Consider the following 23945-nt stretch of genomic DNA (forward strand, 5'->3'; position numbering starts at 1 on the left):
CAAAAAAATATTCCTTGAAATATTACACAATTATTTAAAAAGAGCCACATATATCAGTACTTCATTGGTGTTGGATTCCAGATGGTGTAATAAATATTGTATTTGAATAAAAATCGGTCCAATTGGAAATAAAATAAATATTTTATTCACCAAATTAATTAAAGTACCTCATAGAATCCACTTTAATATAAATTAAACCAAATGTATGCAAAGAGGAAATTATAAAATACCAGACACTGTTATATAAATAGTTGATCAGTGTAAATCTGTGCACGAACTTAGTCATGCATTAATAAAAACTTTAGTAAGCTCTAACACAAGAAACTCGTTTTTATCGGGGAAAAATATTGTATGTCAAAGAAATAACTAAACAGTAAACATGTACATACATAATATTTATGTTCGCATACGTGCAGTGAATATTATTTTGCAGTGATAAATTAATATTTTATTAACATGGCTAGATCTAAAAAAAAGTTTATACAAAATTTTAAAAATATTTACTACCTATACTTTTCAGAAGTAAAGTTGGTTTGTAAATTCTCCTTCAGGAGCATTATACAACACAGTGCATTAAATTGCGTTTCAAGTCAAATAAAAAAAAAATTAAAAATGGGTGGAAGTAAAATAAAAATACCACAAACAAATGATTATACGTACTATTTTATCATCTTTATAATTTACAAATAATGAGGGCCCAGTAACTTTGAGTTAAGTTGGTGTATAAAACTCTAGCGAAAAACAGTTCTCTGTATTCTAGAGTTGTTTGAAGTGTTTATTTACATGCACAAAAACTTTCAATGTAAAAAAAGCCACATAATCATCCTACCATAGTAGGTGACATTTTTGACAGTTCGTACAACGAAATTTGTGACTTTGACATATGAATTATATGAAGCATTAAGAATTGGTGAAGCAATAAACAAAACTAACACATATTCATGTAGTGCAAGACTAGCTAATCATGTATTAATAACTTTTGTTTATTTTACAGTAAAATATTCAGCGGCCAAAGACTTAATCCGTTGCAATAAATGTAATCTAAAGCCATCTTAAGTGAAACAAACTGTGGCTAAATGATGCCCAGTAATTTTGAGCGAAATTGTAATCGTGCAAGTTCCCATATACCACAGCTGTATTTACCTTATATTATATGTATATGCATAATAAATTTAAATATCACTTAACAACTTTAAAAAAATAAAACAGAGTACAATATAAATTTCAAAGAATTATTTAATTCTAAATATCAGTATATAAAACTCTTCCATTGCGTATAAATTTTTTTAACTTTTACTTCCGTACATTCTTAACGATACGAAACATGCACAATGCCATCTAATGACATTTAACAAAACTATTGTGTTATTGTCCCTAGGTATTCGTTACGTATACGTTTTATACGTTAAGTAAAATAATCTCATTAGTAAGTAATTAATGTAAAATATTTCATTGTCGAGCTTTAGCAAACGACTTACACACGTGCAATCACTGACACGTATAGAGGAAAGTTTATAAATCAATGACTCGTTAGAAAATGTACGTGTTTGTTTCATCATCTGTGAAATATGTAAAAATATGATCGTGTAAAACGCAGAGGAATAATCAACTGTCATATGTCAGGACTGAGATTATTTGTCAGAAACGTTTGTTGAAAGCTTTCAAACTAGCATAGTTCTAATGAGAGAATAAATAGCCCAGTCAAAATATGCTAACATTTCGCTTGTACTCGAATTAAATCCGATATTTTTGTTACACTTTGCACGTATTCAGTAGTGTCCAGGGGAATTAAAATCAAAAGTCATGATGAATAGGAAGTGAGGTAGTCAGAAACTAGAAAGGATTATAAAAAAAGGCATTTGTTTTTGATTTTTAAAAAAATATCTCGTAAATGAGTAACCTTAAAAGAAAAAAGGTTTTAATAAAAAAATGAAAGAGTATTAAAAATCCTATAAAAAATTATTTTCACTTTTTCATTTCTCTAATATTGTTTGAGATAGTTTCACTTAAAAAATGAGTTTTTTTATTTATCTCAAACCTTTTTCCTATAGCAACTGACCTATATATTTGTGAACCGTGCTTCTTGTATGCCAAACGCTGTTACTTGACTTTACAAGACATGTTTAAGCTAGAGTCCATGATGACCCCAGAATTAAACATTTTTACATGTCAGGGTTACTTCTCAAAGAAAAGAACTGATAGCGTTTGGTCAGACAGACCACAGAACAGACTTAAATGCGTAACATGAAAATTGTTGGAAGCCTCACACGAGGACGAGGATTCACTAACAAGTTCTTGAGCGAGTGGACCTTGGGAATGACTGCATTTGCATCTGCTCATCATTGAAGAGTTATGCGCTACTCATTTTATATCTTTGAACAACTAGATTTCTGACAATATCGAAGAAGTAGGGATGCCACAGATTAATATAAGATCTCTGCTTAGCTAAATAATCACCCACCATTTCCTGGAACACAACAAATCATCTATATAGCAACTGGACTAGTAGGGGATGCCACAGTTACCTTTTTCAATGCTATAGTAATTGGCGAGCAATCAATACAGAGTAATGTTGGAAAAATTCTAATCAAGCATTGACACGAAAAGATCAAGCTCTCCCTCTGGCGAATATTAGCTACACTATTACATTCAATTGTAATAGCTCATTTATCATTTGTTAGTTTTCCAGAGGATAACGATAAGTGATGAAAAATAGGATGACTTGATCATGTATATGCAGTATGAGTTGGCTCCATTTCATTTAGCTCTCTTTGACGAAGCTGGGATACGCAAAACCAAGAAAGCAACCCTGTACATGTTTTATGTGACGAGGGAGAATTTGGACTTGGAGAACCCTGACTTTGTTCTTAATGGTGGATTCTTACTACACAGTCATATAGCCGATAAGAGGTACTGATTCCTCTATTTGCCCAAAATATGTCAATTACATTATCATTTCCTATTTATCATGACTGTTGATGTGACGTTCCGTGCAGACCACTGAACAATTGAAACACAAAATCATAAACAACGGATTGAATTTGAGCACAAAATATACTTTGACTGGGCTAGAAGTCTATAACACTCGTGTTTAAATGCGTACCTAATTTTTAGAATCTCAATATAAGTGTCTTCCAGGTGAATTTTTTTTTCTGAATACATAATAAAATATTTTTGAATTTAAATTGTTCATAACTTAAGTAATAACGGTAGAATTCAAAGTATTTTATACAGTTTTATCTACTTAAAAAAAGTACGGAGGTGGTTGTGTGGACCAATGTTTACCACGTTTTTGTTTTTATTTTTGTATAAAACAAAAGTTCGAACTTATGTTTTTCTTACACTAATCCACTTAAAAAGTATGTTCTCTGGTAAATAAACGCAAAATTTTTCACATGACGTTTTTTGACAGCGATCATTAAGCTACTAACATCTTAATATTGTAAAGTAATAAACAAAAAATACTAATGCAGCTGCAGTCTATCTACTCACAAATAATTAATTGTTTAGTTATTTCTTAAGCACATTTTGCAATCTATCTTAAAATTTTGTTGAAACGCTTGCCAAACAAATGCATTTTATGACAGACGACGTGGGTAATACTTGGCTAAAACTTTGCGTTTATTAAAATTTACATCGAAAATTAACTAGCGTTCACTCGGTTTTAGTCAAAATGATGAAATTAAAAATATGTGGTTGCTGTAATATAATTAGTTTTTTAAAGTAATTAAAACGTGGATATTTTAAATATAATAGAAAAGAATTCTTTACTAATTCATATTAAATAATTAGGACTTTCCTCGCATACTTGCGTCAACTTTTTTTACACAGTATATAACTGATAAATAATGTAAAACAAAATTGGCAAGTTATAATTCACAACATCCCTGTCATTATTTTTAACTGGAAAACGGAACATTGATGTGCCTTGTGAACCGATCCTCGTATTCTGACAACCCGTGTACGCACATTTATTACCCTTCAGCATGTCTGAAATTATAAAATTATCAATGCGAAATAAAGTTAAAATAAGTAGGTATTTAACTTTTAAATTAAATCATATTTTAAACTCAACACGGACTGAAGGCCTGATACAAAGTTCTTAGGAGCTAATTTTCACGTTACTAGGGTACACAATCCCTCGATACAGTGATCCAAGTAACTGTCTTCTCCCGGGGTTTCGTGGCTCTCAAAGTCAGTGGTAAGGAATACTTATCGTCAAGGTCGCCGAACGGTGCTGATACCAGCTTCCCGTATATGGGAGGGTGACTGGCTGGTTAACCTAGTACGCCCTAAGACCGCTAGGGGCGTGCGCTGTCGATACCCAGCGATTGAAGCGATCGCAGCGGCGGAGCTTGGAACTACAACAATTCTTCTGCGAAACCGGACAGAAAATTTAACCTGGGCTCGCGACTTCTATACATTATATATATTCAATGGTTTTAGTTAGGTTAGGAAAAAAAAAAAAAAAAAAAAATAGGTGGCGATGTCGCGTTTCAGTCGGCTGTCGTCTCTCGGGGCGCGCGCATCTCTCCCGCGGGCTGTTGGCTGGCAGTGCGTGGGGGATTTGTGGGCGTACGATGATACTCCACTCCCACTTAGTATATAAGTAATGTAGAGTAGGTATTTTACTATCAGAATAATGTAAGTCAATCATTATTTTTCAAAAATAATGTATTTAAAAAAAATGTCAATTTTTCTACCTGTGGAATAGTCAATGTTCAGTTAAGAAAACTACTTAAATATCACCATTTTGTACCTTGAAATCCATATTTTCCCGGCGGAGGGCCCCCAGACCCCCCCCCCCCCCCCAACCTCATCATGTTTTGGTGTGAACGGAGTTATTGCTTCCCCTCATGTAAACCTCACGCCTCGCCACTGTTAAGCTTAATGAGGGATCAAATGTTTCTATTCGTGTTAGCAAAAGTTTTGTAATAAGGTAGTCGAGTAAGCTTAAAAAAAACACAAATGTTATGATAGGGTTACACAATACTGCTTTTGATTACTGATTTCGCGAACATTTTTTTCCTTCTCGTCTAAGTGAACTTCAAACCACTGTGTGATAAGGATTTAATGTTCAATAGAACAAACTCAATTGTTTTATTGCAAATTTCATGTAACACCTCCCTTCCTCATTATGGCAGCAACCACTGTGATGACCACATGCCTAATTAATTATGTCTGGCACTTGTTTAGCATATTAAGTTTACATGTTTACATGTTTACATTGGTCACTTGCATTGCAACAAAACTCAGCTCTCTAAAAATCTTTTATATCTTTGTATTTCCAATTTATCTCAATGTAAATTAACTCAAGCAGTTGAAGTGTTTATTAAAGAAAACTTATATCATCCTACCTTAAATATCAAAATTATCATGGACAATTTCCCCTCCAATAACAAATCATCTCTTGTGTTTCGGAACTATAAAAAACATGATTTAATTGGTCTTTCCAATTGCATAAAAAAAATTATTGATCAAATTTTTATAAATCCTCTGATGTTAATTATCTTGTTGAACAATTAAATACTTGACAAATATTAAAATGCCTATTAAGTAAAACTGCGATATTGCTTGGGAAAAAAATCGGTCAAACTATGTCAATTCTTGTTTTAATGAATGTATGACAATAAAAAAAAGAAATAATTTTGTAGGTCTCCAGCTCAAAACATTACAATTTCAATTAAATATCTGTGAATGGATATACTGTAAAAAATTTTATATCCAATGTCTACTTGGATCTGCCGAAAACTGCAATAAACTCAACTTTAACCAACCGGTCTCTCACCTGCTCCAAGTCAAAACACTAAAAGATGGTAACTTCTTATTTGAACTGCTTCTAGCCTGAGAGAAAACAGCTAGCAAAAAATAAAATGTGTGTGTGTGTTTAGATTAGTCAGAAAATGGAGAAGTTCATCTCTATATTAGAGCCCCAGCAATGTCAAAGCAATGAATGATCACTAAACACTGCCATGGTTCTTACTGTGTAAAGGAAGCCCAGACAACTTAAGGAGCGTATGTCCTCCGACGTAAGCCCCTGGACAGCTTTATGCTAACAATTTGAAACTGCTGGTTAACAAAACCAACCACTCCATGAAAATTCACGCGCTGGCCCGACTCTAAACCGCCTGATCGCGGCGGAGTTCTCACGGGAGCCGTGAGACTGCAGTTGGACGTGCTCCGACCCCGGCCAATCACACGCCAGGCGAGCACGACAAAAAAAAAGATCCCTATGCAAGGAGCAAGGACACTAATTAGTGTTAGTCACGTCCCGCTGCACAAGAACAAGAGCGCCTGGATTCTCGCTAAACTCGCTCGCTTCCTGCCCGAGAACCTGCTACTTGTTTGACATGACTGGTGAGATCCTGCGAGTCATTGAAACATTAATTAAAAACTCTCATTTGTACAAAGTGTTTTCATAGTCCCTAGAAATTACATAGGAGTTATAGTCCTAGGTAATTCGTTTGATACAGAAGGATGGTTATTATGTACTTCAAAGATCCCAGAATAATGTAAAGAAACATTGTGAAGTTTCAACTAAAATAATACTGAGTCCACTGCACTAGTTCATTGTAGGTTGAGGAAAAAAAAGTTTAGAAGTTTTATTCTTTCCAATTTATGGTTTTATTTTTTGTAAAAAAAAATCACTTTTTTTTCTTTTAGGATTTAACAGAGCAACCCCATATTTTTTTTGAGTACTGAAAAGTGATTTAAATTATATGGTGAAGTCGGTACGTTGCACTACACATTTCATGGGGCTCCGAGAGAGCTGCATGGCTGAAAAAGTTCAGGAACTGCTGCCTCACTATATCAAATTTAAAAAAAAACTTGGAACTATGTTCTTCACGCTTAAGTCACACTAACAGATTGGATAGGATGATTCAAAACAGAGAGTGTTGCAGGTTCCGTCAGGAAAATAAGATCCGGGCAAAAGCAAGAGGAGAGAAGCAGAGATGAAAGTCACCTCGTACAGAATATTGAAACCTCAAAACCAAAAATTGGTTTCCCGCACGTCACCGCGGACGTGGTCGTAAGGAGAGACAGCCGAGAGGTGCCCAAGAAGATGGACAGATGGCCATGAAACAAGTTTTATTATAGTTCATAAATCATCTCCCAACTAGCTTAACCACACACAAGAAAAGTATTTTAATGAGCCCAATAAAAGGCAATTAATATGTTTTTTTTTTCCTTCCATGCCATTACATTAGGGGACAATTACACTAGTGTAAACTGAAAGTTTAAAATACTACATACACCATTTTCCTACTCATAAGCTAGAACACAAAACTATTTTATCCATGATAGGCTCATACTTCAACTGTGCAATTGAGAGCAGCTAGTTTCAAACTTAAACAAGGTTTTGTGTTAGTTGCAAACAAATATCCATTTACTGATTTTATATAATTTCATTTTGTTTGGAAATTTGGTGAAGGAATGACGAAAGTTGTAGTTCTTACATATTTGTGTTTGAAATATGTCATCATATAAAATTTTATTGCTTGTCAAAATTAATATTGTAATATGGTCGACACGTTTTCCTTCCCTTTCCAAATCACTTATTGTTCTAAAATTGTTGTTAAGTTACAAATTATGTGGCCACTAGCATAAGATTTCTAACCATGAATTAATTACTTTTTCATAAATTATCAACCTACTCGAAATTATGAAATTCTATATTCAATAGTACTTTAAACTTAACTGGAGAACAGCCAGGCCGACCGGGGTCGGGGAACCGCGACAGCGACCGAGTCACGCACCTCGCTCTCCGAGCCGTGACGGCTGGCGAGGTGTCACTGCCTGGGGTCAAGGTCAACCCCCTGACAAGCTGCTCCGGCTACGAGGAGTTCATTCTCGGTTCAAACTGAATTCAGCACGAGGTCTTTAATCCGACGTGCTCGGGCCCCGCGCACACGCCCAACCGCTCAACACCAACGAAGCTTTGACAGGAATACTAAACAAAAATTAATATACAGTACAACGGTATACAAAACAAGTTGTTGCATTCTGCTCTATAGAAATATGAAAATACAGTTGAGAATAGAAGTGTTTAAAGAGACTCTCATATCATCTTCCATCCGTGATTAAGATCTCTTCTTCAAAAATTTATCATGGAAATGTAACCCGCTAGAAAACAAGAAACGTGAAAACGTACAGTAACAATAACCTCTGAGCAAACTAAAAAACGCAGGCAGCACGGGAAGGGCAACATTCGGAATCCACCCGAAAAATCCAAACGGGAGCCGCTTGATTGTGCCAACTACAGAACTTGCACAATCGCAGAATATTGGATCAAAGACAAAGTTCTTTAAGAGTTAAGAAATAGAGCATGAAAAAGTGTCCCTTCATGTTTCCAAATGAGTGCACACAGATAATTAGAACTGTAAATAAAGCATCAACTTACAATATCTTACGATACCAAAATCCACAAAAAAATTTCATTATTTTTTGATGTATGTAAATGATATGTCATAGCAGTATACATTTGCCACAACAGTAATACTAGCATGCTGGTATGCTATGCCTATAGCAATAACAGACAGCCACAAGGTGAGGCATAAGCTCTCAAGCCAAGACAGCAATGGCAGTACAGATCTGAATGTATCAGGGAAAAAGGGGGGGGGGGGGGGGGGACCAGAAGAATGCCTCTTCTCATACCTCTAATACATCATTTTTTTTTAAAAATATATATAACAATTTATTTTTTGTGTGGCAGCAAGCGTAAATAATATGTGGCATTAGATATTTTTTTTTTTTACATAGTGGCTTGTATTAGTAAAACTAAAACCTAGTTCCAGTTCAACAATGAAATACAGCAATCAAATTATAATCATAGAAATTGGTTACGAATGAATAACACAGGATTTCAATGAAAACTTTCATCCGACCTTCAGTCCTACAGCAGATGAACCTCTGGACCTGCCACTAGTAGAGATCAAGGCGACTAGTTCACGCTACAGCATTACTAAACAACTTGGTTAATATATCTGTGAATGCCTCACATTGCTACGTCACGTACGAATGAATAATCAATGTGTCAACTTAAGAAATGTAGGTGTAAGTGGAGAATCTAGACCACTATAGCCTACTTATCTAAAAAAAAAAAAAATCAATTTTTTCAAACATTTTCCTGGTTTACATTTTTCTTTAACTCTATTATTTTTCAAACATTTGTTAAAAAAATTTAATCCACTCATTTCCAAATTTCACTTTCATGAAGTTATGATTCCTGTTGTCTGTTCAGAAAATGTTTTACGGCTGTATTTCACAGTTTTTGTAATGTGTGGGAAATGTTGGGTTCAGGACCAAGTGTTGTTTGTCGTCCACCTTCGTACTTCGTACTTCGTACTTCGTACTTCGTACTGCACAAGACGACTGTCTGGCTGGAATTGGACCTCCAATCAGGAGACCTGGACGCTAGACCCAACGGCTGTGCACTTGTCATTCTACAGGTCCCACAATGTGTATTCTTCACATTTATTACAAATTATTTTTTCCAGAGTATAATGAAACATACATTCCACTATAAAATTATAATTTACATGTTCCTTTATTACAACACAGCTGTATAGAAACTTAAGACGGTGTTACGTGAAAATGGGTCAACAGACAAACCTTTAAGAACTGAGAAAATTAGGCTCAAAGTGGAACACACACTGGCCGGTATTGTGGCAGTGGGTTCACAGTTCAGCCGCTAGATGGCTCAGGAACATAGAATGTCAGTTAAATAAATTTTTCTTAATATAGAGTTTAATTTTACATACACAGCTACATCAATAACTTATTTTATTTTTATTTCGCTGGTTGACTAATTTTTGCATAAGCATGTAACTTGTTGGTCTCTTCAGGAGCCTCACAGCAGGACTACCGGGAGGTCACCGTGTGTGTGAGAGAGACAGAGAGACAGAGACAGAGAGAGAGAGAGAGAGAGAGAAAGTGTGTGTGTGAAAGAGAGAGACAGAGAGACAGAGAGACAGAGAGAGTGCGTGCGACAAGTCTCCTCCGGGGACGCCTGCAGGTCTGTGAGCGGCCGACCGCGTCGCCCTCATGAGGGGGGAGGGGGACGAGGGGAAGCGGGCCCACAGCAGATAACAGCCAACCTGCTAAGTGGCCGCCTCTGACCTTGAAACACTTCCCACACCTGCCGCGGCCGGGAAGGGGGGGGGGGTCGAGGTGAGGAGGGGAGGGGCGGGTGGAGAAAGTGATTCACAGTCCATCTCTCTCTCCCTCTCTGGAACCAGGAAGCCTCGCGTCGTCGCGTGAGCTAAGAGAGCGAGCACGATCGCGGTAACCAACAGGACTGCGCGACAGAGCACTAACAGGTACTACACGCACCGTGCAGTATCGCACGTCTGACCGGCCGATCCCCTGGCAGAGACACTTCCTCGTCAGGCCAAACTACAGTCTTTACAGTCTTCCGCCAACTCCTGCACCGCAAGGCTCGCTCATCCCAACTAGGGGAAAAAATCATTAAAATTACTTGTTTTATTAAATATGCATCTTTGGTCACCTAAAACCAAATAAATAATAACTCCCCCCCCCCCCCCCCCCCAAACTAAAATTTTTACCTTACAAGAATACTGCTTAATGAAAGGCATAAAGTCTCAGACACCTAAAAAAAATTAAAAAAAAAAATTATAAATCAATAAAAAATATTGGTGACATTTAATTTCATATAATTTGTAAAAATTATATCTTTGAGACAGACATGGAGTATATTTCCGTACACAGGTCATCAACTGAGAATACTAAGATTGCAAAACTTATGTAATGTACATACAACTACTAAAGCAAAAATTGACAAAAAATATATATTTAAAAACTTGTTTACGGTGCATGTCACATAAGAATGTTTAAATTTAATCATGCAGTAAAATAATTTTCCATAAACCTTGTTTATTGACAGATAAGTTATCCTGAAATAATAGAAAAATAATTTCAATAATAGAAAAATAATTTTGTAGCAGCTCTTACTGAAGATAATGAATAGTTTGGTTTATGGCCGTGTGTCTACCAATGCTGTTGAAAAATAATTAAATACAATGAACAAAATTTAATTTTACAGTTCAACCATCTAATTAAAAAATAAAATTGATAACTTTACAATAAATCAACTGTTTAGAATATCTGGAATTATTGTGTGTTGACATTATTGTCTAACAACAAAACATAGTAAATATTTCAACACTGTGTTTTGGTGCAACACACATAGTAAAACATTCAAAATGTAACTACATGATAAAATAAAAATGGTAATTAAAATATATTTTTTTATTTTATAAAAAATATGTATGTCTTAGAATAAATTAAACAAATAAGTTATAGCGAAATATTCAACAACAATGGAAAATAAAAATGTATTTTTTTGTATTTTTTATTTTTATTTTCATGACTACTTGAGAAGTTGCTATTCTATCACACTTTTCAGTTCCGCATGTTTTGTATTCTTGACTACTATATTTTCACCTAAAGTGACGTTGGTTTGTTACTGACAGGCGTGACCATTGTTACGGTAACGGCTGACCCCAAACCCAGGACCCAGGAACCAACAATCCACATTGTCAACACACGGATTGACGAAGCTTGAATACCGTGTGTATGCATCCGGGATGTTTTATAAAAGAACAGTGGGGCTTATCTTCTTGTAGTGGAATGAAACTAGCAAAAGAAGAATAAAATATGGAGCATGCACGGATTGCACAGTAGATAAGCTGGTGCCTTTGAAGTAGCCGCCACGTATGCAACTTGGACAATGTCACTGCTTGAAATCATGGACTTGAAACAAGCGATCCCAGTTTGAAATGAAAGTGGCACGGAGCGCCAGAGTGCTGTGCCCTAGTTTCGCCACAGCCTGCAACAGGCTCCCATCATGTGGGTCCTGCTGTCCCAACACACACCGGGCCCCCAGCCGAGAGGCATCGCTGCTACCAGCAGAGCTAGACAACACCCAGCGACGTCCATTACCTAACCTCACTACGAGTCACCTCCCAGGCAACAACATCTCATCTAAACTCACATAAACTTGTGTAACAGGTTGTCCACACAAATCTGTAGAGAAATTTCCCTGACTTTTCCATGTCTTCCCAACACCGAAATTGCAAATTTCCCTGACAAAATTTTGTGAAATGATTTGCAATTTTTCTGAAAGAAATAAAGACAATCCAGCCCCCACCAGAACTTTGCATACGCCCTTTTAACTTGTGCACCAGAACACAGTTTTCAACCTTGCTGAATGTGGATATCATGTATAAATATGGAGGAACATCATAAAAGTCCAATCGCAAGACTTCCAATTTTTTTAATCTGTGGCAGTATATTTTCTACCACTCACTGGCTCAGAATTCTAGAGAGTACGGAAATAGCGTCAGTCCGGTCACAAGGGTGGAACAAGGTTGCAGTGTTTCGAGCTACAGCCTGTTCCTGAGGCAAGGGTCACTCTAAAGTCCCACACTTGCTCCAAAGTGCCACACTCGCTCTGAAGTGCCACACTCGCTCTGAAGTGCCACATTCGAGTGGCAAGAAGACAAAATTGTTTGTAGTTTACAGAACATCCACGAAGTAATCCGAAACTCCTGCAACATGTTGTTCACCAAAGAGTTTCTTAATCACTTTCAAAGGTTGTAAGTAACCAATGACATAAGAAATATTCGCAGCGCAGAACTTGACAACACAAAATGATAGCATAAACTTTCATCTGCGTTAGATAACTGATTATGGCTGGATTTAAAACTGATCAGCAACAGGACCTTTTAATACATTTAGTCATGTTAAAATTTTTATTGATAGGTCTGTATTCCGGAAAGGCTTGAGAACTAAATACTTAAATTTAAAGGAGCTGAGAAATAAACAGAAATATGATCCACAATCTGTTTTCACGACAGCTTTAGGCTCTAACAGGGGTCTCCAAACTAATCTGGAGCAAACTGGATCCGGACATGCCCAGTGCTCGACCTGCCGGTCTGACAGTGTTGGTACGATGAGCTGGCTACGTCCTGGCCCTTGGGGCGTAGTGGAGGAGTCAGCAAGGCTCTCAAGCTGAACAGTTCGGAGACTCCTGGGCTAAAATATAATTTTTCACAACTAAGTTTTTGTTTCAAATTTCTACCTTTAAAACTGGCTTCAAAAAACACCTTTTTGTGCACCAAATACTCAAAAGATGAAAAAATAGGTAATGGTATATATGGACAAACTTCACCACATAAAATAAGTCAATAAAATTAAAATAAAATAAATAAATAACTTAGTATACCTTGGCCTGGTCTAACTTAGATTATAAATAAAATGGATGCCATTCAATTGATACAATGCAAGACTAAATACACAACACATACAAAGATACAGTCATTACAGGCACTAAGAATGAACTATTGTCGGACAGAAGGCCACTTTGTCAAGGAGACTTATGACACATTATTAGGGTCCTTGGATGTTCCTCAGTAGCTGGGGCATTATGCATGCACACTAACCCGAAAAAAAAAATCAATTCAAACCAATCCCTGACAAAAACTCCCCCTTCAAGCAACACACACAGTAAAGATGTAGCTACTAGGGCACAGGCTCAGAAATATAATTGTCTTCAAATTCAGCCTTTGACTCAAACACCGCCACAATGGCCGCAGCTGACGACGTGTCAGGATTCTGAGCATGCGCTGAGCCGCCCACACACACAATGCTCTCGCACCGCGAAAGGGCCTCGCCGGCCTTCGGTTCGGGCGCCATCGCTCTTCTGCGGATGTCGGGATCGGGAGAAGCACTGCAGCGTAGCGACGCAGGAGGAACTAAATGCTGGGAATATCCACTGTCTTCCGCACATTGTCCTCGCGGGTATGTAAAGACTAACAAGAATTTAAGTAGTCGGTAAGGAAAATTCCCCCAAGGCAGGGTCAGCAAGGATGGAAATAAGCTGGGAGGGCTGAGAACTGTCTCCTAGCTCAGTGCCTGCGAGAAAACATCCTGCATTTGGCCAAGGTTAAATAATTATTTAATTTATTTAGTTGTCGAGTCACATAGTACAAAATGTACAGTTTAAATACTTTAGGAATGGAAACAAAAACAAAACAAAACTGTTTCAACTTTATAAAAAAAAACAGTGATGGATCTAATTAACATTTTCTAAAATCAGCACCTTAAATTTGATTCTTAAAAAAATACCTCCAACTCAAATTTATATTTTAACAGTTCAGGAATAAAATAAAATATGACCAAAAATACAGAAATTGAAGTTCTGAAGAAACATTCAATCCAAAAAATATTTTACTTTAAAAAAAAATTATATTTAGGCTACAAATTTTTTTTTTGTGTAGCAGATGTTCCCCGCAGTGCTGAATAAACATTCTGAGGGCACTGTAGTTGGGGCAGACCCCAACATTTATTTTATACCCGCTGAAATTAAATTTAAAAAAAAAATCAAAGGACAATGAATTTCAAATTTCAAAATTACTGATCTGTTTAAAGAAAAATTACTGCTCTTCAGTGCCTTAAATCTTCCACTGATTTGCATTGAATAAAATCTCAAAATAGTTTTTTTTATTAAATATTCTGTTGCCAACATCAAGACGAACTAGTATAATTTGTAGTTCACATAATATTAAGGATTTCAGTAGTCCACATTTTGCTGATAGAGATTATTTTCCATTAAGGCTACATTGACACATTAGAATTGGCACACACACCTTGTTTCCAAAGAAACCATCGCAACAGGAATCACACAATGCTCCCAAGATAGAGCATTTCGAGGCTACTCCCCCCCCCCTCCCCTGGTACACTCCTCCACCATCACACGTTCATCAAGCAAGAGAAGCGAGAAAGTACGGCATGCTTCGAGACTTACGACATTTCTGAATAGCAAGGACCTGTCCGTCCTTTATCAGTACAGCCTTAACCAAAATATGCTTTAATATACGAGCTGCAATGAAAGAGAAACAAGCCATCAAATGATATTCAATTCTTTCAATGCTAACAACACCAAGTGTATCAACAATGAAATACACTTTCAGCTCTCATATATTTGTGTTTGCAAATTTTCACACTCCATTTTCAGACAATTTTCAATATTCTCTATTTTCAGACAATTTTTAATCTTCACACATTCGAGTTTATCACTAACAGTTATAGATAAATATGAAATGGTGTAGACAGCAATTTGCTGGCTAAGCAACTGACCACCCATTACATTTGACTAAAGTGTAGTGCCACCAACCCCCTTAAAGGCCACAAGAATGCACGTAAGGACGAGAGTGAAAGAATGCTGCATACAACTATTCGGGAGGTCAACCAAAATATTTTATATTTTAAGATGCTTTTTGAAGGATCTTTTGGGCTGAAGATTCCTTTAGGAGGAATTCGGAAACAACATTAATGTGTTGTCCACTAACCAAATAAATAAGTAGCACTTACTATCATTTTAAGACATTTATAATACTTTACAATAAAAGAGCAACTGTACTGTACAGTAATCCCACTGCTTCTGAGCTTAAACCAGGAATGCAAACTAGTGTCCATACTAATCAGTAATCACCACAGAGCCAGGCCGGTTGCAAGCCCACTAGCAAGAGGGAGCTAGACGCGTCGCAAGCAACTCACGTGGCTATGACTCACCGTGTTCTCGTCGCCGTAGGAGCGTCTCCTTACGGCTCGGACACTCTCTCTCATGCATAAAACATTCGCTGCGTCTCCCATCGCGCTGGACTGGGAGTCGATGCTGTCATCCCGAGGGATTTACAATTCACAGTCACCTCATTAGTGCTCACTTTGTCCTGCAGTGATATTACGTACGGTAGAGCATAACTTCATACTCCCGTCATTTCCATTACCATTTTTTATTTTGTTTTCTTTTGACTCGTGTCATTATTTTTACAGTGCACATCCATTTATTTACCCTTCTTTTTTATGAGCATAAAAATAAAACCCCCAAATTTTTTTCCCCTCTCCTCTCTTCTCACACGGATGTCTATGTAAAAATTCAGTACTAGGTAAATATGGAAACATCCGTTTACCAAAGAAAAACCAAACTTATTTCATGTTTTCCTTTTTTAGGCAGATGTGAATTCCAAAATAATTATAAAAAACTTATATCTATATAAAGTTTAAATTTTTCTTGCCAATACTAATTTAATTTATTTTTAAACTAATATTAACACTTGTTACAACTTAAAAGGCGATATTTCAAAAAACATTGAATAAGAGTAGGTAGGTGAAGGTAGGTTTATACATCTATCATTTCCAATATCTTTAATGAAGTTTGATTTGATCATAACTTCAGCAAATTATTAAAAAAAGGGGGGGTTATCTGTAATGTCGGTTTACGGACGATAATTTTACGTGATAACGTCATAAGAAAACATTGATGATAAATTGCACACTTTTTAATTTTCAAATATTATTTACAGTTGTTGCAAATTTAATTTAAATAATTTGTTTAAATATAATCACGAACAATTAGTTAAAATGCCCGCCTTAACCTGTTTGATATTATAGAAGATTTCCTCACACTGTGGTTGGCCAGTTCTTGCATGCTCGGCTCAGGCGGAACGTGACAATTTTTTGTGCGTGCAGCCGGCGTTTATCGATTTATAAGACGTTATCACATCAAAAAAATGTGGTAGATTTTGAATGTTTATAAATCACACCACATAACTTACATCCTGCTTAATTAGTTCCTGAGATACCATTGACCGCCTTTTCATCCCTCATCAGTCGAATATAGAAAAAAATAGTAGAGATTAAAACATGATATTAAATCATAATTTTGTAAGTTATTCTTGTTCAGATTCTTACCTTCATCATAATTTGCTTGGACGTATGATTTATTGCTATAAAAACTAACGCATTCCCGTTTCACTGCTTTTGGCATCAAATATCGAATAAATGGTAAAATTATTCTACGTAAATAATTATTTACGGTATTTATGCTAAGATTTCTGAATCCAGCTTTGTTTGCTATGAAAATATGAATTTTTAAATATATTATAAAACTTACTCTCTTTTCAAACCTTTAAAAACGAAATCCCGAAAACTGAAAAAAAATTCAATTTATAACTCTATATGCTTATCGTTCATTCTTAATTTCTAACCCTTATAATATATATAATATATATTATATATAGTATGTAGATTTGTAAATATACATTTTATTTTTCTTTATTAATTTTCGTGTTATTTAATTAGTTTAGGAGATAAATTTTTTTTAATAAATGAAGACACCTTGTTTCCACCCCTGTTAAAAAAAAATTTTAATAAACAAAAAAGCAATACGTAACTGTAAATGCAGGTTATTTAATTTTCTAACTTCTATTCTAATTTAATATGAAGTGTTAAATTTTTTGTTTTAAAAACACACCTACCCTTTTAACCAAACTTACAGTTTAAATTTTCAAAAAGTTAAAATAGCCTAGTTTTCAAGTTAGCCAAAGAACTTTCCAATAAAAGAAAAAGTTTATAAAAATCTGTCAAGTAGTTTTCAATTGATTCTCAAACACAAACACACAAATATTTTTAAAAATATATTATTGAGTTCTTGATAATGTAAATAACCATTTCCGAATTTTTTTTTCTCCATAATTTCATTAAATGTACAAACTTTTTGCTTCGAACAGTTTTACTATTAGTATAGATAAATAAGTACATATTAGATACATAAATTTTTCACATAAGTAATAAGACTAAGTGTTTTATCTGTAGCAGTGTGATTTTTCTAAGTAATGAACAATTTTATTACATTTACATAATGTTGAACACTATTAAACATCAATTACTTTAATTTATTTCCATTTTACTGTGTTTTTTTTAATGCACTTTTCAATTAGAGGTATGTCACACAGTACATATGAAATAGTTCTGAAAGTGAATTAGGTATTTAAAATTTAGTATTTACAATTTACTGTTATTTCTCCATTTTGCTAATTTACTTCATATATCACTGGTCCCTATAAAAGTATAAAATTGGTATTGAACTTGAAACTTGACAGTCCAAATATCACACTGCCAACCCATTAGTCTTTGAGAATACACGTATATTATTATTATTAATTTTTAGCTACCTTCCAAAGAAATTCCTTGATTTCACTACAGGGTATAAACACTCGTTAATTCTTATTTCAGTTGAGAAGTCATCTTTATGATTTGTTATTTAAAAGGCATAAGAATATATTTAAAATGATTAATGCAGTATTTGAATCTAGTTTTTATAGAGAATGGCCGGATAGTTTCTGTGTGTATGTGTGTGTGTAAGGCAACCACCTACAAGTCCATTTTAAATTCTAATTAGTTCCACTACTGTTTCCCCACTAAACATTGGCACTGGTCACTTTTATTTTTTTAACTTTGTCTTTAGTATTTTGCCAGTTCCTTTTTTGGCAGAAATAGTTGGTTGGGCGAGAATCAGTGTTCCTAACGGTTGGTGCAATGGGGTTGAAGGCCTTCCACGCTATTACCTAATCTGTTCTATCGTAACGACTGAAAGATGTCAAACAGACAGAAATTTGTGCCCTGTAGGTCAGACAATGCACGATTACCTGCCCACACTAGGCACAAGCAGTCAGGCAGACCACATACGAAAAGAAAAAAAAAATTAATGCACAATTGCAGTCAACTGCTTGGAGGTCAAAGTGTAGGTCAATTAAAAAAACACTTTCCTTCAAAGAATTCTTCGGATGCTGAGTGGATGCCCAAACATCCTTGGTAAAATCCTTGCAGTTTTTTTTTCATGTTGAAGAAACACTTAATGGCAGGATATAGGACTGCGTTCTCCTTTCACCTGTATCTCTCAGAGGGCAGTGGTAAACCACCACAGAATCACCTTGCCATGACTATCTCAGGTGCGACGTAGAACACAAATATTATGAGCATCACATATTGTCATCATCAAAAAATCCTAACAGGTATGTTCTTTTTTAATCAGTTCTCCACCATTATCATTTTGCAGTGTACTCTTCCCCAGTGTTAGTCACGCGTGGGTGACCCTGAGCGTACAGCAGTACTGCTACCAAGTCAAACATGAATGTTGTTCCTAGTCATTGACGTGTATTAACTTCAAGGTCCAGAAGTCACGAGGGCCCGTGAGAAGTGAAGGTTGCGGTATGTTCGAAACACCTATCTTGCCCAGGCGTGGCCAGCCTAAGAAAACTGCTGCACCCAAAAATCCAAAAAAAAGATTTTGGTGACAATGTATTCAGGCCAGCCAATTTTCTAGACTGTTATTTTAGACTAGCTGGGAGGTGGCTTATGCACTTAACTATTTAAGTTATAGCATGGAAAATAGCATGCAAACCTCTCAATGGCTTAGCACAGATTTTAACCGAGAAAACTGAGGTGTTAATGGCATGCGTTAGCAAAAAAATCATACATAATGATCCTTTTGTGCAATCTAGTTTGGTTTCAATAAAGAAACTTAATATAAATCACCCAAACCTATCTGAATTAGTCACTGTAGTAGTTTTATTTTATATTTAAATAAAAAGTGAGAATACTGTAAAGCAAACACGACATTTAAATTTTTTAAATATGTCTAAAACAAGTATTTTTTCCTGCATACGTACCACAGTCCAGGAGGAAGATACTAGGTGGGAGGGAAGCACTGAGTGTATTTACTTCTGTGCGGACTGTCTCGTGAACCGACGCATCGCCATGTCGACCTACCACAGCTGAACCGACACAACCCGCCAGCGACGGGGCTCAGGCACTACTGCAGTGCTGCCGACCGGTGGAACTGAAAGTCTTTCGTTCCCCCCCGCTCGCTCGTTATCAGAGAGGTGCCACCTCCAAGGTCGTCCGTCCCCGAGGCGCGCGCTGATAGCAGGGCCGAAGGGACTTTCTACTCGGAGAGCTACAAGACAAGTTACTTCACTCCGCCTTCGATCAGCTCTGCGTCCCGTGTAGTCCTGAGTGAATTAAGTAACGTGCACTTCCTCGATGGCACAATCAGCGCAACTTCAGGACGACAAACGCTCAGATAGCCAACCAATTGAAAGAATGTGTATTATTCAATCAGGGTTCGAACCAGGTTATCCTGCGCCCGGGGTTCAGAAACACCCCTTCCCCCAGCCCTTTCCAACAGCAATAAACATACAATGCATAAATTTTTCGCATCTGTTTGCATTATATGTAAAATTTCACTAAACCCATACGATTACTGATAATAAGTCAAAAATATTAGATGATGTTGCATGGTTATTTTTTTCTGTTTGCCTTTCATTTCACACTTTTTGTTCTCTACAAAAAAATTTTTCGACCCATCCTGTGCCCTCTAGCCCTGCACCCGGGAAAACACGACCCCTTCAAACATAAGGCAAATGGGATGTCTTTCCTCCCCCTCCACAGAAAAAATATAAAATTAATGTCAATTTTGCATAAAGACAACATAAAAAAACTAATATAAGTGTGTTAAAAAATATATATTTTATATTTAGTGTGAATGTAATAAACTAGGTAGATAAAAAAAAACGTTTCAAATTAATTATAAAATAATTGAGAATATTAATAATGTATAATGAAAGCTGGAAATGAGTAACACCAGTAAAATTTGAAGTAATATCGAATATAGACTTTCATAATTTAAAGTAGATTGATAATTTAGGAAAAAGTAATCCTCTCTTGGTTAGAAATTTTATATTAGTGATCATATAATTTGTAACTTAACAACAATTTAAGAACAATAAGTCATTTGGAAAGGGAAGAAAAATGTGTCGACCATATTACAATATTAATTTTGACTAGCAATAAAATTTTATGTGATGGCATATCACAAACACAAATATGTAAGAACTACAAATTTCATCATTCCTTCACCAAATTCCAAATAAAATTAATTGAGCAAGTCTCAATTGCTGAGGGCAATTTTGTTGCAAGAGGTTAATATTTTTCTACTTCTTTCCTAAGAAACAGTAATAATATAAAATCAGTTAATGGGTATTTGTGTAGTTTGCAACTAACACAAAACCTTGCTTAAGTTGAAAACTAGCCGCTCTCCATTGCACAGTTGAAATATCAGCCCATCATGGAGAAAATGGTTTTGTGTTCTAGCTGTGAGTGGGAAAAGGGTGCATGTAGTACCTATTTTAAACTTTCAATTTAGTTTTATTATAATTCATAAATCATCTCCCAACTAACTTAACCGCAAAAAATAAAGTAATTTAACGAGCCCAATAAAAGGAAATTAATAAACTTTTTTTCCTACCATGACATTACATTAGGGGACAATTGCACTAGTTGTTATGGAAGTTATACATCAGCTATTGCAATAATTCACGTGCCCAATGATTCTGCCCCTTGGGTGTTACCATCTCCAGCAGGTAGCACCTTGGTGCGCCCTCGCACGGAGGCAGGTACAAACAGCACGGAACGCTAGAATGATCGCTACTCACCAACAATGGGACGGGGGTTGAAAATGCATGAATGTGCACTCCGCGCTGCATGCCAAGATGCTCACGAAACACAGAGATGTCCCTCTGCCCTCGTTACATGTCCTTCTGCAACACAGAGAGGAAAAAACATTACAGAAACGAGGGGCTTAACCCTATAACCCAGAAACAACTGCACATTTTAAAAGGCAAACCAGAGAAGTAGAAGAGCCAAAACACTCATGCCAATTAAGTAGCGGTCATCATCGGACAAAGTTGGAGCCAGCATCAGACTGAAGTCAAATGTACTTTAATGGACAGTTGTATACGTTGCCTGCGACGACGGTAACAGTAGGCCGACCGTAGAACACACTTTAAACTCAAGTAAGCTGTGTGACCTAACCTAGACTGAACTCGGTAAGTTCAGGTGTGGTAGTCTCACTGACTTCAGTGGGTAAAAGGCAGGCCTTGTTCAGGTAATGAGGTACGATCAGTCATGCTTCGAGAGAACGTACAAAGAGTCAGAAAACTTTGTTGGGATCACGACTGCAAGCTTTACATTGAAAGGGGGTTTTCTTGTTCAATCACAGTATGTATCTTGCCTCTGGATACTGGGGCATCCAACCAAATTAAAATCCAACCGAAAATTACTTTATAACTTTTTGGGTCTCTCTAATAAATTTCAATAAAAAAGTATTATATTAAGTCTGATTCCTACAGTTCTCATTGCTACTATAGGATACAACCAATGAACCTTTAAGAAAAGCACAAAAGCTTAGCACGACAGATAAAACCTGTCTGTTAGAAACAAGCCACATCTTTCCTCCTTAGTTCCTGAGGCCTGTCCACCTCGGTTTGTTTTACAGGGTGCATGCTGCAGGCAATGTGGGCACCCCATTGGTTCCAGAGCACAGCCGGGTGAACTGAAATAAAATTCTGTCCCTACATCTGTCATTCCATGATTCTTCCTTTTAAATAATTATTCCATCATCCTCACCTCTAATCAACTCAGGAACACTCTGTACCTCCCCACACTCAGGGATAGACCTAAAAGGTGCAGGATGGGTCGAAATAAATTTTTGTAGATTACAAAAAGTGTCAAATAAAAAGTGAACAGAAAAAAATAACCATACAATATCTACTAAAAATTTTATTTTACTCATTGTCAATAATCATATGGGGTTAGATAACATTTCACTTTAAATTTAACATATATTTTAAATGGATGAATAAATTTTGTTTATTCCCCAGGCGCAAGAAAGCCTAGTTCCGTCCCTGTTCATACTTCACGGACTATTTTGCGAAAAGATAGGATATTTAACGAGCAAGTTTTTTTCTGCTGGTGTGGAATGAGTCCTTGCATTCCACACCGCAGCGTCGAGCAGTTCGCAAAAGACAAGCGAGACGGGTTGGGGTGGGGGTGGGCATGGCACTTTCCCCCTCCAAATAAAGGGGAGGAGGTCATACACAGCCAGCCACAATGGCCTCTTGTTAGGAAGCGTCGCTTTCCCTCTCGCCGGCCCGGGCCCCAGCGCGAATACTGATGAGCGCCCGACTGGGCAGACAAACAGAGCAATCAACCGGCGCACACACCCCCTCCACTCCCCGCTGCCACACTTCCGAGAACACCCGTCACAAAGGAGCATGGTTCGCGAGCGAGGCAGGCCCCGGGTTTGGTTCTCTACGGCTCCCAGTCCTTGTGTCCGTCTCCGGCGACCTTGCTGGAGAGACACCAAGCGCCAATAGAACAGATGTACACTTCAGACTCTGCAGTTAACCTCCCTCCCCTGTAGATAACAAACCACTCATGAAGATCCCAAAGATTCCTGCCATGGGAGTCTATGATGACTCAGAGATGAATGTTGGACTAATATTGGTTTTGTTGGCACAGAAAAACCTAGAGCTAAAAAAAAACAGGACAACATTCGTTTATGAGTAACAAACCATTTATTAAAATATATGTATGTTTCTCAGCCAGTTGAAAATTATGTAGAATATGCTTTTGGAAAAATTGTAGTTCTACGCAGTTAAAAAATTCAACAATTTTTACTGGCTGCCCTTAAAAATATTTTTGAAGGTAATTTGTTACAACCTCTAAAATTTTCACGTAGAACTTACATGACATAATTTTCGTAGAGATTTGTAACTGTAGAAAGAGAATTTATACCTAAATAATTATACTAAATGAAAAAATTAATAAATTACGATAATGCAGAAAAATTATTCATTTTTATTTGTTCTATTGAAATAATAGTAAATTACTCTTTTTAATGCACCTTGGCTGTAATTTAACATTATTTAACAAAATTTTCACATCTTTTAATTTTTTGGAAGACATTTGATTCTATCAATACATATCAAAAACACTAACCATGCAACTAGAATTCAAAAAGTAAATTAAAAAATTTATTAGAATCAATTTCTTTTGATAACACAATCGGTTAAACTTTGAGGATAGTGCTATGTCATCAAATGTAACAATGCATTATTTTATAAAGTTACTAGCGACCCGCACAATCTACTAATGTGGCGTCATTTAGATTTTATAAGTAAGTACTTATAAGTATCAAGTTCTCGCAAGTGTCCAGTGTTTTCAAAAATTATATACCTACT

At 36.3% G+C, this 23945-nt stretch overlaps 1 protein-coding gene across 1 annotated transcript in view; it reads right to left on the bottom strand.

Moving 5' to 3' along the window:
• LOC134535231 (leucine-rich repeat-containing protein 40-like) overlaps positions 1 to 23945 on the bottom strand; it is a 69892-nt gene that overhangs the window by 2264 nt on the left and 43683 nt on the right. The window contains exon 12 of the mRNA XM_063374296.1: positions 21357 to 21461. The gene's annotated coding sequence lies outside the window, so the exon portion shown is untranslated. The remainder of the gene's footprint in view (positions 1 to 21356; positions 21462 to 23945) is intronic.

Source organism: Bacillus rossius, chromosome 8 (genome assembly GCF_032445375.1).
Source record: "Bacillus rossius redtenbacheri isolate Brsri chromosome 8, Brsri_v3, whole genome shotgun sequence".
Taxonomy (NCBI): Eukaryota; Metazoa; Arthropoda; class Insecta; order Phasmatodea; family Bacillidae; genus Bacillus; species Bacillus rossius.